Source organism: Eucalyptus grandis, chromosome 8 (genome assembly GCF_016545825.1).
Source record: "Eucalyptus grandis isolate ANBG69807.140 chromosome 8, ASM1654582v1, whole genome shotgun sequence".
Taxonomy (NCBI): domain Eukaryota; kingdom Viridiplantae; phylum Streptophyta; class Magnoliopsida; order Myrtales; family Myrtaceae; genus Eucalyptus; species Eucalyptus grandis.
Window position 1 is genome coordinate 62,329,542 of NC_052619.1, and position 15,021 is coordinate 62,344,562.

Consider the following 15,021-nt stretch of genomic DNA (forward strand, 5'->3'; position numbering starts at 1 on the left):
CGATATGGTGATTGGCGTTTTTAAAGCTCTACTTCGAACCTCTTGCTCCAAAGGAGACGCACGATCTGGCGGAGAATTGCGTTTCTTTCACGAGGCAATTGTACTACTTTTTAACCCTCACCTTTTTGACCAAGACCACCAAAACAAACCTTCCTTGAAATTGGCAAGACTACCTCACCGTAGACTTCGAAGATATTTTCGTTGCTTCTCCGCAGGAGCCCCGCAATCATCCCCTCTTTCTTTTTTTCGCCATAACTCGATCATCATTTTCGATTGACGACTTCCGCGAGGCGTTCACATTGGAAATTATTTCTGCTCTCACGCAATCTTGCCGTGGATCGCGCGTCTTTCGTCTGGTAATTCGTATGGGTGTCAGAATCTAACCCAAACCAAAATCGAAATCTAAACTAAATCGAGATTTAGTGTATTTTCGATTTAATTCAGTTCTTGATTTGGATTATAAAAATAATAATTTTTTTTTGTTCGGATTATTTTCGTTCAGTTAACTAAGCCAAATCCAAATTCTCAACAAAAATTAAATGTCCAACTTAAAATCTCTCATTTTTCACCCTTATTTAGTTTGGTTCTAGTAAGCATAGCCTAAAAAGGAAAACTGAAAAATCAAACCGAACCAAACTGAATTTTCAGTTCGGGTCATGATTCGATTAGATTCAGCTCACTTATTAGTAATTGGAAACGAATCGAACCATTAACACTCTTAGCAATTTACATAAACCTTTCGTCAATTCATCTTTTAATTGGACCGCATGGCTGCAAAAATCAAAGTGAAGATGGGCAACTTTTTACTTTCCCCACCCATTGAAACGAAAGTCTCTTTCCACAAGAGGCGTTAAAATTAATCAAAAATCTTTACATAAACCTTTCGTCAGTTCACCTTGTAATTGGACCGCGTGGCTGCAAAAATCAAAGTGAAGATGGGCAACTTTTCACTTTCCCCACCCATTGAAACGAAAGTCTCTTTCCACAAGAGGCGTTAAAATTAATCAAGAATCTACTTTCTAACTCATTTTCAATGGTGGCGTAGAAAGCTAAAAATCACATTTTCAATGGTGGCAAGACTACCTCGAGCAAAACTATCTTGCCGTGGACTTTTAAGGATACTTTGTTACTTTCTCCTTGTAATTGGACCGCGTGGCCACTCAAATCAAAATGAAGATGGGCGACCTCTAGCTTTCCCCCATTAGAATGCGTATGGTTAGACTTTTGGAGAAAGATTTTGGGAAAATACAAAAGGACTTTAAGTTAAAGAAAATGCTAATAGAAAGAATCCATAGTTTACATTGGAGTCAAGGTTTTCACATTGGAAAATTAGGCCATATTTTGTAACGTGCCAAATAATATCTGATTCTATTATTAAAAAAGGAACAAAATTTATTTGATAATTTTTTTTATTTCCTCAAACAATGTTCCTAGGAATAGATTTAGAATAGAATTAACAAGTAGAAATAAATTGATTCTTTGTCCCAAAATAACTTCAAAATCAAGCCAAATCACGTTCTTTTCTTTTCTTTTGCTTTTCTTTTCTCTTCTTCTTCCTCTAGCCGGTAGCAAAAATATAATAACAGTATTAAAAAAAATATAATAAAATTATTAAAAAATTAAAAGAAAATTTGAAAAATAGAATAAAAATATAACAAAAATTATATTAAAAATATGATAAAATTATATAATTAAATTAAAATATATAATAAAATAATCTAAAAATATAATAAATTTTATAATTAAATTATTAAAAAATTAAAATAAAATTTAAAAATATAATAAAATTAAAAAATTTCAAATAATAGTTTGAAGTACTATCATTTTCTCAAATAAGGATTTAAAATGGATGTTATTTCAAATAAAGGCCTAAAGTGAATCTTATTTAAAATAAAGATTTGAAGTGACTATATCAGTATCATAAAAGGGTTTGAAGTCAATGTTTAGTCAAGGGCAATTTTGTCTTTTAATTTTTTTTTTTTTCCTTTTTCTTTCTTTTTTGTTTTTTCCTTCCAAAAAAATTAAAACTTAAAACAAAAAAGATGAACAAGCAAGAGAGGGAGGCTCCCTCCCACCTTTTTTTTTTTTTTTTTTAAAAATAATCTAATTTAATTTAAATTTAAATTGTATTTGGATGAAAATATCCCTGATTGGTCAAAAAATTTTGTTTGTCAATAAGCCAACAAGGCTAGGTCCTTATTTGAAATAACCATAATCACTTTAGGCCATTTTTTAGACTAATATTATTTGAAACAATGTATATTTTAGGCTCTTATTTTAGAAAATGATAGGCACTTCGGGCATTTATTTGGAATTTTTCCACTTTCATAACATAAAATTATATTAAAAATAATAAAATGACACAATAAAATTATATTAAAAAATACGTAAAATTATATAAAAATTTTAAAAAATAAATATAATAAATTTATTAAAAATTAAAAGAAAAATTTTTTAATAAAAGTATTAAAAATTGAAAGAAATTTCAAGTCACAAAAAAATTTAAATGTTGTACCAAACGTATTTTTATTCGGGGATTAGAAATTTTGAACAATTACCAAATGCCTTCAAATCCTTAAGAACTTGTTTAGAGAACATAATAAAAAAAGACCATTATTGAGCAAAAATTGTTTCTGAAAACATAATAATTACCAAATGCATATTAGTTTTCACATCGTGTTACTCCTAAAGAGACATGCAATGCAATCATTTGCTTTACTCGGCAAATTTTGCAAAAGTGTTCTTGTTGGAAATTACTTATTCTCTTTCCTTAAAAGAAGAGCCAGATGTGCTTGGGATACACACGATACTACTGTGGATGTCTTTGATGTGGCAATTTGCTTCTTTAACCCTCACCTTTTATCAGATTTCCTTGTAATTAGACCACCTAGCCGTGCAAATCAAAGTGAAGATGAGCAACCTTCTGCTTTCCCACAGTGGAAATGGAAGTCTTTTGCTGGCATTAAAATAGCTAAAAAAAGAAATGTACAATTTAACTCATATTTAGTGAGTTAGATTGTATATGAGTTAGCAAAAATTTAAAGAGAATGGGTTATTGTGAATTTAAAGTAAAAAAGTATAACTACATAGAAATTTAATGAGTCTAAACTACATTCACATGTAATTCATGTTAATCAAAAAGAGAAAATAATAATGATTTTCCCATTTGCTTTTACATGGCTCCTTCTTAGCGGGCCTCATGCTCAAGTGCGGTACACCCGAGCATGTGAAAGCCAACTCACGTGGTACAACAACTGCGTGAGCTTTTTCTCTCCTTTGCCTGTTCCTTTGACCAATGTCCATGTGACACATCACTCACATCCTACTCATTTTACTTGTGATCATTCAAGGCATGTTTGGCAATTATCTTGTTTTTCTATTTTTATGTTCTTTTATTTCTCATAATAAAATAAGAATATAAATCCATTTTATAATGTCAATAATTTTTCTATTCCCTAAATAGAAATGTGGCCAAGGTATAGATTTGAAACAAATAAAAGACATAACAAAAATCTATTTCTTTTTCCTAAAAAAAATGAAAAAAATTATTTATAAACATAAATTATTCATGAGAATAAAAATATTACTAAATACACCCTTAATGAACTCAACATACACTCATCTTAATTTGAATTTAAGCCGTTAGATTTAGCAAGACTCATATAAAACTTACATAAATCTTGTGGTCCAAATCTAATTTAATATGTGTGTGTAAAAAGGTGTAGAAGCTAAGGGTCTGTTTGGTAATACTTTAAATAGTGCATGATTTTTTTTTTTTCCCGAAACAAAAAGAGAACATAAATCTAATAAGTGATTTTCAATGTGTTTTGATGTAATATCTACCATAATCAATTGAAAAATAACCACAAAAAAGGCTTGGACAAGGTTTGGATGAGGCTGATTCTTTTTTTTTTTTTTTGACTCATTGGCATGCATCTCAAGGACTCTGCACATTGTTTAAGGCCATCCAACTTAGTCAACCTCATGCGACTTGCTATGGCCAACATTGTTGAGGATATTGATACTTGCCGGCATTCACTTTGCATCAGTCTAGAGCATTCACGGAGCTCTAATCCTGGCAAGTGTTTCAACTTGCCATATCCTGCAACATGAAGCTTCAATAGTCGTGGAGGAAGCTCTGGGAGAGATTCTAGCAACATGCAATCATAAACAATGAGTCCTCTTTGATGGATTAGGTAAAAAGAGGAGGCAAAGCGCAACTCTACCTAGTGACTCCTAGAAAGGTTCTTTGAGATCCCTAACCTTCTAATAGTACCTAACAACTTTTAGATCCTGGTAGGAAAAATTTTTAGAATTTCCAAATTATAGAAATCCTTAAATGGAAGATGGTAGTTACGTTATGCTTGTGTTGGACAAGTTGAGTTTAGTCAATGACTCCATTTTCCCAATGGAGTTTGGGATCTATGTCGATGGGCAAGAAAGTGCAGAAGTCGTGCCAAATAGCAAGCTCTGCAGCTTCTTATGGTGCCCAATGTTGCCTGGAAGTTGGGACACTTCCGAACAATTGCATAAATTCGAGGGTCAATAGATTCACTAGATGGCTTATGGAGTCCAAAAGTTGAACCAGACCATAACAACACTTGGCACTAAGCTTCTCTAGTTTTCTCAATGAACTAATAGCAGAAATCTCTCTTATAGTAGTTGAATCCAAAACAAGTTCCTTCAATTCTCCTAATTCATTAATAGAAGGGTGAACTTGCTCCAGATGTTCACATTAAGGATGAGAATTTCTAAATTTTGGACAGTCGAGAAGTCGGGAATACATTGTAAATGATCACACCTAGTAAGGTCCAGAAATTTGAGCCACTTCGCCATCTATAAGAATGAAAAGTATAATGGGAATTAGTCGTCAAGGAATAATCAATAGTAGAAAACCGACATCAAGATGTGTCATTCTGGCTTACCCTGATTAAGTTCTGTCTATTCCAGTGTTCTGTAATTGTGCATTGTGTCAATCCTAGCTTGATTAGTTTCTCTAGACACAAGTTGGTTGCCTCAAAAGATGAGGGACATCCCGTCCATTGAAGCCATCTTAATTCAGGAGATACTTTCTCAAAATCTTTGCTAAAATTCGCATCGCTCACCTGGAGGAACCGTAAGCTCAGGTAACTTCTCAAATTGTTCATTTTTGTATGTCCGATTGTCACGGTGAAGATACTATCCAAAGTGGAAAGCAAAAATCAGGACAGAGAATGAAGATTTTCGGGCCAAAATTAAAGGGAGAATGATTTCTCGGGATGGAAACAAAAATCAAGAAAGCTTAAAATGGAATCTGGGACAGAGAATGAAGATTTTCAGACCAAAATTGAAGGGATGATGACTTATCAGGATGGAAGCAAGAATCAGGAAAGCTTAAAATGGAATAGAATTAGTAGCTGAATCAATTATCATTATAGCTGGGTCAATTTGCATCATTAGTATTTCCATTTCCTTTTATAATAAAATTCCTAGGTTGTATGAAAGCTATAAATTGTACCTCCTGCGAGGAATTATGCATTCAAGAAATAAAACAAAATCAAAGAGTTTGAGATTCTGCATGAAGCTTTGGTGGAAACATCTCATAGATGTTTCAAAATTACGCGTCCACGTATGCGAAGAAACCGTGTTAGGAATTCCGGTCCTAACAGCTTGGTATCAAGACGGAATCAGTGGCGCAAGGGACCAACTCCCAAGACTTACAGCTGCAAGTGTTGGTAGCTTTGCAGGACATTCAGCAACGTTTCACGACGCTAGAAGGGAACCGGGGGCGCTGCAGAGGTCGGAGCCAAGGCCCATGCAATTGTCTGTAAACCAAAAATCGCAGGACCAGAAGGAACCTGAGGAAGGTCAAGGGCGAACGGTGCTCTTGATTAGATTCCGATGCTCACCCATTATCCAACGTCATTAATTAGATTCCAGCATTGTGTCATCATCCTCATCCAAAAGCAGTGTTCATTAGGTGTTGCCTTTGCTTGCGTCGTCGAATGTTGCCTTTGATTGCGATGTTCCGACGTTGTATGCTGATGTGCATCTAGGAACAACGTGTACTAGGTGATATTATCATTGTGTAGTGTCGTTAATTAAATTTCGACGTTGTGTCTTCATATCCATCTTGAAATATTGTCTACTAGGTGTTGTCTTCATTGTTTATGTCTTGAACTTAGTAGGAAATGGTACTTTCTAGGCATCTTGTTAATAGCTAGTGTTGTCGAAGCACCTTCAACATTGTGTAAACTACTTTAATTTTAATGGGCTTTCATTATTATGTATGATGTCACTGATGAGGTTTCGATATTAATTATCATTGATATTAAGCTCGTGTCAAGTGGGCGACTTCTTTGAACTCAAGATTATAAGGTGTATATTCAAAACTAATATATAATTTGAGTCTCCTTTAATAAAAACCAAAATATAACAATTGCTGAAAGATATTTTATTGCGGAATCCAAAACCTACCAAACAAACCCATACTTCTAAAATAATTAGTCAATAATAAATGTTATATTTGATTTTAATTATGGCCTCCAAACTTCATCCAAACTTTCAAAGGTATATGTAATCAACTAAAAGAAATCTGTGTTGCAACAGGGTAATATGTCTAAAAATTTGAAGACACAATAGAACCTGGAAAACTAGTTTATTAGCACAAATTAAAGTGATTACCCAATAAGTCAATTGTTTTGATTGCTAAATAAAGGACACGATAGTTTAGCACTATCATTAGTTTGTAAGAACATGATACGAACATCACATGTTCATGCAGTATGACGATGTGTCTAGCTATTTTATAAAAAAATACCAAATCGGTATAAGTACTTGCCTTTGTGAATTTTTTCGTGTGAGCAATATATTTATACATCAAAGGAAATGATTTTATAATTTCTATTGCTGACAAAAAGTGGAAGAGAAATATACGGGAGAGTTAGGGCAACTTCTCATACGTGCCAAAGTTTGGGGGTTAAAATGCAATTTGCATGTTATCATCTGACGGATTTACCCTCCATGAAAGATCAACTCAGTCACGTGACAAGCACATGGTCGGTGCTCAAGCTGAAAAATGATGGAAGTCACACCAGTTTGACATCGCAACCGATTTCAAATTTTAGGGGAAACATCGCAAAAAATCGAAAAGTCAGGGGCAATTTATAATAAATGACAAAACACGGGGGAAAAACCGTAATTCAACCATATTTCAGACACGTACCATCCACCATTCAAAACCATATTTCAGACGTTCCCATCTCTCTCTCTCTCTCTCTAAACGGGCTGCTGCGGCGATGACAACGACGACCAGGAGCCTCCACCCCGGACCCCCAATCCCTCTCCTCCACCGCCGTCCTCTGCCGCCTCCTCCTCCTCCTCTGCCTCCGTCGCCGACGATTCCACCATCTCGCCGATGAACTCCCACTTCTCCGCCTCGCCTCGCCCCCTCCGCTCATCTTCGAGAAGCTCCCCGTCCGGACCTGCCCGCGCGAGCTGGTCTGCCGCATCTGCTCCGTCGCCTCCGATCGCGACATGGTCACCCGAGCCTTCGCGGCCCCATGGAGGTTGAAGGAGGTGGTCGGCGTCCCGAACTCGGGTAGCTTCTGGAGGGATAACGGCATGGGGAAGTTCGCGATCTTGCACTGGATTAAGCGCGGCGATAGCATCGCGAGCCTCGCCGTGAAGTACTCCGTTCAGGTAATGGAGTTTCTGTCCCTTGCGCTGTATTGATTGCGAAAACTCCATTGCAAGGAAGATGGAAGCATCCACAACACATCGAATACCGATTCTCTTCATGCCATCACATTTACATTCTTCTCACGGAAGAATCACAATAAAATTACTTTTAACTGAGCTGATAATGTGAATAGAAACTCTAGATTTTGATTCGATCAAGCATCATAGATAGAACCATATTTCCTCACGAAAAATCGGTCTTAGGCTGATGGTAGGTCCTGAATGTTGACTAACAAGTTGTACAAAGAAAGGTACAATGCAAAATGTCATGAGCTCCTTGTAGAAAATCGAAATCCCTATAATTTGCAAATCCAATGTCGCATCTTTATGATGTTATTAAAATGTTTGATGTAATTTTCCCTAGGAAAAAAAGTACAAGCAGGCCTTCTTGTCGGTATGTGGGGCGCTGCTCCAGTTTCCATCCTGGAGACTGGCACGGCAATAATCTTTATAGCTATCCCTCAAGAAGCAGTTGGTGTTACAATGGACCTTCAATATTATTTAAGTGGTGAGGATGAAGAGTCGAGAATTAAAAGATACGGACATTTGATAACATTATCGCATAGAATCAGTGGTGTGAAGGAATAAATTACAAATGGTCCCAAATGATCGATTTTATGTAAATACTGATTATGGCCAACAGGAGAATACAACATGATTGATGTTACAAGAGAGATGTAATAAGAACAATGTACCAGGAGAAGTTTAACTTTACTCCATGGATCTTTGGTCAATAATATAATAATAAAAACAATAACTAATAACGACAATGCATCCGAGATATTTAAGAAAAAGATGAGAGAGAATCCACAGAGTACTCCAAAGTCAAAATCAAGATCTCCCGTGTCTGACGTTGTCTGAAGGAATGGACCCACTCAACACCGCGACCAAGACTTCGTCGATCCTCCTCTGTTTCTCTTTGGCAAAAGTTTTGACAACAATTTTTACGGAAACTCATAGGAAAAACCTTTAATGAGACTATAGGAATCTGTATCCCCACCACAAGGCCACAAAGAAAATGCATAATTTATTTGCAAAATATGTACTGCGGTGCTGTAGAGGAAAAACAGTAAAGCCAAAGTCAATGACCTTAATCACTTGCTAAAAACGCGGTAATGTCAATGTTCTTTCAAACTAATAACCTAATTAGTGATTTATTATGTATATTGATGTAATCTTTAATATAATTTCTCGATAAAGAACCACAAAAAGGTTATTACTCTAAAACCAGACTAGTTCAAGCTTATATTCTCTGGATTCTGGCAAGTTGCCACTTGGAAAGATCTCTTGGTTTCTCTGTTTTGAGTATATAGTCTTCAAACTTGGACTTGAACCGATGTTGGGAGCTTCCCCACTTTGATCGCTGGGCTTTATGAAAGAGGTAGAATTAAGCGAGCCGTGGAGTAAGCTTGGTGGGATGAAATTTTAGCCAAAGGATTTAAAGCCAATGGGGAGTCATAGCAAGTGGGTCGTTCAATACTGCAAAAGCTGTCACATTTCTAACAAATTCAACAGAAAGAGGCCGCAGGCTTCATCTTGCAATGACACAAAGAGGCTGCAGAGTGCAGATCCCAGGTTTGATGTCACCAAACGCAAAGTAATTTGACAGAAAGAGGCTGCAGGCTGCAAAAAGGCCGTTGGATTGATTAGGCAATGACTAGGAGATGATACTTTTAAGGCAACTTGCACTTATGAAATGCCGGTTTCGACTGGCTGCTATTTTGAAATTGTATTCACATGAAATGACATTTATCTGGAAATGCACGGGACGTTTCTATTCAGTCAACATTTGATATTATCCCAATCTACTCTACTTCCTCTGTTTCTTATAATACTCCAAGAAACAGAATTTTTACCAATCCCAGAGTTGGAACAAGGGCAGATGAATTTATACATGGAGATACCAATTGTTATGTCATAGAGAGATTGATTCAACATCTCCAACAAGAAGATTGAGAAGATCTCCAACATCAACAAGATTTCTTCAAGCATTAGTGCTGTCTGGAATTATATTGCTAAAATCGCAATCACACTTATGCAGAAACGGTCAGCTGACAAATGACTAGGATGTCCAATCTTCAGCAGGAAAATTGAGATATTCAACAAATCATGAACCAGATGGGAAATTCATGAGTCTCCTGTGATCCTAACTGTCGAACTATGACAACAAGAATTACACGCATCTGACACTGACACAGAGGCCCCTAGAGAGTGTCCATGCTTCCTAGCACACCATGATCATCGAAGGCACCTGAGACAGAGGCTTTGAAGTTGTATAATATTATGACTGATGCCCAAATGTCAGCCCTTGATACATGGCTCAACTTGGGTTGGTTAACGGAAAGAAGCGAAGGTTTTGCTGGACAAGATGAAGTGCATTTTTAATCTGATGATCTGAGGAGGATTGACGCCCGACCTAGTTCACATATACTTCATTGCTTGGGGTAACCGTCGTTAAAATCAAATAGATGATGCACCCACTACATTTCATTTGATGATTGCACAAAACTGCTCTCTTTCGCTCACAACCAATCTAACATTGATTCATGAATGTTAAAGAATGGATCAGTCCCTGATGTTGCCACCTATAACTGTCTCGGGGTGGCTTTTTCCTCATTGAACTGCCATGGGTTGCGCACCATATGTTTTACAAAATTCTAGCTAGTAGCGAACATTTAAATCAACAATAATCAATAAAGTTAGTCACCGGGTTCATGGGGCATGGGGTTCATGGGGTTCATGGGGCAATTGCTTTGTATAGACAAGTGGAAGGTGGAAATGTCCATATCATCAGCTATGACACCCTTATTAGCGGCTTGGGTGGCAGGGGAACTTGGAGTTGCTATAGAACTCTTCAATGCCCTGCCTGAGAAAGGTTTGCAACATGATGATTTGTTATTTGGTGCTATAATTGCAGGGCTATGTAAAGCCAACTGAACGAGTGAATCCTATGAGCTGCTTCAAGAATTGAAAGAAAAGGGGCACTCTCCACCCGAACACTCCATAAAAATGGTCAGAAAATGAGGGTGATGCATGGGTTGCACGAGATGGTTGAGAGTGACCGTATGTAGTAGAGAGTTCTTATCTGGATGAGAGTCGATTGGAGCGGTTGCATTGATCCTCAGTTCTACCTGTTTTGACTATACTGGGTACGAAGACTCTAAAATTAACTGAAAGTTGTATGCATGGACTTGAGAAAACACCAACACAAACATGACTGGTCCAGACTGTGTTGATCTGTGAGTCTCCTCACAATGGAACTCTTGTAGGTTCTTCATCACCATCTTCAAAACTCTACCAAGCTGCAACAAGAGCTCTTTCTTACATCTGTTTTCTCACTGAACCTTTAGGCTATAAATCTTTGTAGAGGATTGATCATGGTTCGTATCTTTAACTGTGTTTCACCAGAAGCTTGCTATAGATTTAGCATTTCTCTACTTGCAGAAGATAAAAAGGTACCTGCGATGAGAAACTTAAGGCACTAATTAACAGAAAATAAAAAGGCACTCATGCCTAATTTCTCTTAATTTCCATTGGAATCGGAAGACCAGAAAAGAAAGGTCTGAATTGATTTTATGATATCCTTATGATGGTGATGGTATGAGAGTGTGAAAAATGACTCTGCCAAGCTACAACGAGAGCTTTTTTAACTTCTGTTTTTCCATTTAAAATTTTTGGCTATTTATTCTAGTAATGGATTGAGCACGGCTCTCTGTCTTTTCATGATAAGGTTGCTGTAGATTTTAGTATGTTTTACTTGCAGAGGTTGCTGCAATGACCCACACCCCCTTAAACATGAGACATTTTTATTCTCAGGATTCTGACAAATCGCCTCTTGCCACTTGAAAGGATTTCATCTTGGGTTCTCTGTCTTGAATATAGTCCTCAAGCTTGGAGTCGAACCAGATGTTGTGAGCTTGTCCCTTTGATCAATGGGCTTTAAGGAAAAGGTCAAATTGCACAAGTAGCGTCTTAAGTTCAGTTGATGAAATGTTTGCCAAAGGATATATAGTGGAATCATGGCTGGAGGGCCATGCAAAAATGCAAAGGCCATCAGATTTCTAACGAATTTAACAGAAAGAGGCTGCAGGCCTCATCTGATCAAATGCAATGACAGAAGGAGGCTCCAGAGGCGGGTCGCAGGCTTGCTGTCCCCGAATGCAAAGTAATTTTACAGAGAGGCTACCGGCTGTAAAAGACCATTGGATTGATTAGGCAATGACTTGGAGGTGACATTTTTAGGGGCAACTTGCACATACGAAATGCCGGTTTTGGCTGATATTTTGGAACTGCATTCTAGGCAAACGACGTTTACCTGGAATTGCTTGAGATTTTTCTTTCAATCAAACATATGATGTGGTCCCATTCTACTCTACTTCCCCTAGTTTCTTATAATACTCCAAGAAACAGAATTTGTACTAGTCCCAGATTAAATGTAGTGCAGATGAATTTCTACGTGTTGACACCAAGCAGGATTGATCGGTTCCCGTTCTGGTTCAGCTCCAAGGTGGAACCGGGAACCAAACTAGGAGGACTAGTTCCTAGATTTCGAGATCGGGAATCGGACTGACCTGTCCTAAAATCGAGAACTGGACTGACCGACCGGTCTGGTCAGTTCGATGGAACCGGTAAATTTGCTGTTTTTGGCAAAAAATAAAATCAAAAATGGGAAAAATTAGGAGGAATTAGGGTTTGTTTCTTGATATTTAAAATATTATATAATTAACCAGTCTAGTCCGCTCAATCCAGTTCCCACCTTAGAATCAGGAATTGGACCGACCGGCCACCGGTTCCAAAAGTGGGAATTGGGAACTAGACCACTCTCTTTGGGAACTACCCAAAACCAGCCGGTCTGGTCCGGTCCGGGCGGTTGCTGATTTAGGCGGTTTCCATTGCACACCCCTAATGCCAAGCATGTCATAGACAAATGAATTTAACATCTCCAACAAGAGGATTGAGAAACTCTCCAATGTCAAAAAGATTACTCGAAGCACTAGTGCTGTCCGAAATTATTTTACTAAAATTGCGAACATCCCAACATATGCATAAATGATCAGCTGACGATTCGCTAGGATGCCCAATTATCAGCTGGAAGATTGTAATAACGATTCAACAAATCAGGGACCAGATGGGTAGTGAGAGTCTACTGCAGTCCTAACTGTATGACAACAGCAATTACAACCTCCATGAACTGCTTCAAAGCGAATAGCTGCTTCAAAAACTAATCAACCATAACTACAACAGCCGATTAAATAGCTCATATAAAGAAGGGACTGAGGCAATGTATTTGCGAGGGATGGCATTAAATTTCCTCAGCATTTATGAGAAAAGCACGGAAGAACCTTCCCTGGAAATATACGTTCAAAATTACGCAAATTAGTGGACATCCTTTGATTAGCACCGAGTTGAATAGCCCTAGATCATGCTGCAAAGTGCCACCAAACTACTCCATGTTGAAGACACAGTTGTATCATCCAATCAGCATGGAATCTAGAGAGTTCGATATATTGCTGACACACAATGACAGCTCTGACTAAGAAGAAATAATCTCCAGCTACGCTTCAACTTCAATGCCATAATAGACATCCAGGTAGAAGTTGAGCAATGAGGACTCTATCATCCCTCTCAATCAGCTGAGTCGGAAAACTGATGGACATTTCTAGCTGAGACGTTATAAGCGAATCTACTGTCAAATTTTCTTATCAATAATAAGTTTAATATGCAATTCAGTTTTAATGCCGACTATGACATTTTGACAAAGCAGAAAAAGATTCGACTATTTAGTGGTATAAACCCCTGTAAAGTAAAAAAAATAAAATAATAAATACAACAAATTTCCTTTCCTTGGGAATTGGAAGAGAAGACCTTGTGATGCTGCTGATATGAGAGTAAGAAAAATGAACTTTGTGCTAGCTTATACTATTGAGTAAATAGAGTGGACTTGGAAATGAGCAATATTTTTTTTTTGGTAAAGTGGAAATGAGCAATATTGACGGCTCGTTGTTTATAGAAACTTTGGCATTGATCAAACATTCGAGGCACAAGTCATCATACCACAGAGGAAGGGACAGTTTAGTTCACATGAGAAGTCCCGGGTAGCAGCATTAGCAACAATCCTCACCATTCCGTTTTGTTATGTTCTTTCATCTTCTGAGATTTTCAGCGCATTTTGTTGTCAACTCAATTCAGGCAAATGGCAGATTGCATTATTAACCAGAAAATAAGGAAAATGGTGCGAATAGCACCTTCTTTATCTCCCAATTTATTTCCTTCTTCCATGGTCATCACCAATGTAAGTCTATAAAGATAATTAAAGACCTATAGTAAACAGTGCTGTTTGGCCAGAAAGTGAGAAAGGACTGTAAAATTATTGAGCAAAGACTTTTAAACACGACCAGAAAGTCGTAAAAACTGGTGACAAAATGATGGCACAGAATGCTTCTTCTTCTTCCTCTTTCAGCTTCTATCATTGCTTGGTGAGATTTTGTTGCCTTCTCCTGGTTGTGTCCTTGGAGGCAAGTCATGCAGAAGTTCTGGACGACCTGGAGGTCTGTGCGTGCTCTTATAGTTTTGAACCGCATCATCACATACGAGCCTTGTAATTCGGTTTCATACTCATTGGCTTTTCCAATTAGCTGTTGTCACATTAGATTTTGAAAATAATTAATAATTGTGCTAGCTACATATGTACTTTGTCATAGATTCAGGAAAATATTGCATGATAAATTTAGGTATTTCATCAAAAGTTATGAACACTAGCTAATTCAACCTCGTGAGACTTGTTAAAGATGGTCAGAACATAAGGGCGATGGATGTGTTACACGAGATGGTCAAAACTAAACTGTGTTACGCTCTCCAATCATCTCAAAAAGTGATATGCGCGCGGCTGCATTGATCCTTAGTTAGTTCTGTCTTTTTTTCAGATGTATTTGTTATGAGGAGTCTAAAATTACTGAAAGTTGAGAGCATAGACTTGAGAATCCATTAACACTCTCCAAGTCGTGCCGGCTGGGAGCAGCCGACAACGGTGGTCGTGATTGGAGAATCACGGCGGGGTGGAGGAGGTCGGGAGGTCGGAGGAGGGGGCTGACTCGGTGGGCGAGTGGAAGGGGTGGAATCGGGGAGTGTGTTGGAGAAATCCTCTTGAAGTGTTTTGAAGTTGACAAAACGATTCTATCGGTCTAGTCGAAGGCTTGCGACTCGCTATTTAAAGTCGAAGACCTCCTGGACAGCCGGACTCAAGACTCAAAGTCTATCCTCATTGACGAGTCTCTAATCCGTTGAAGAAAGGTTATCCGAATC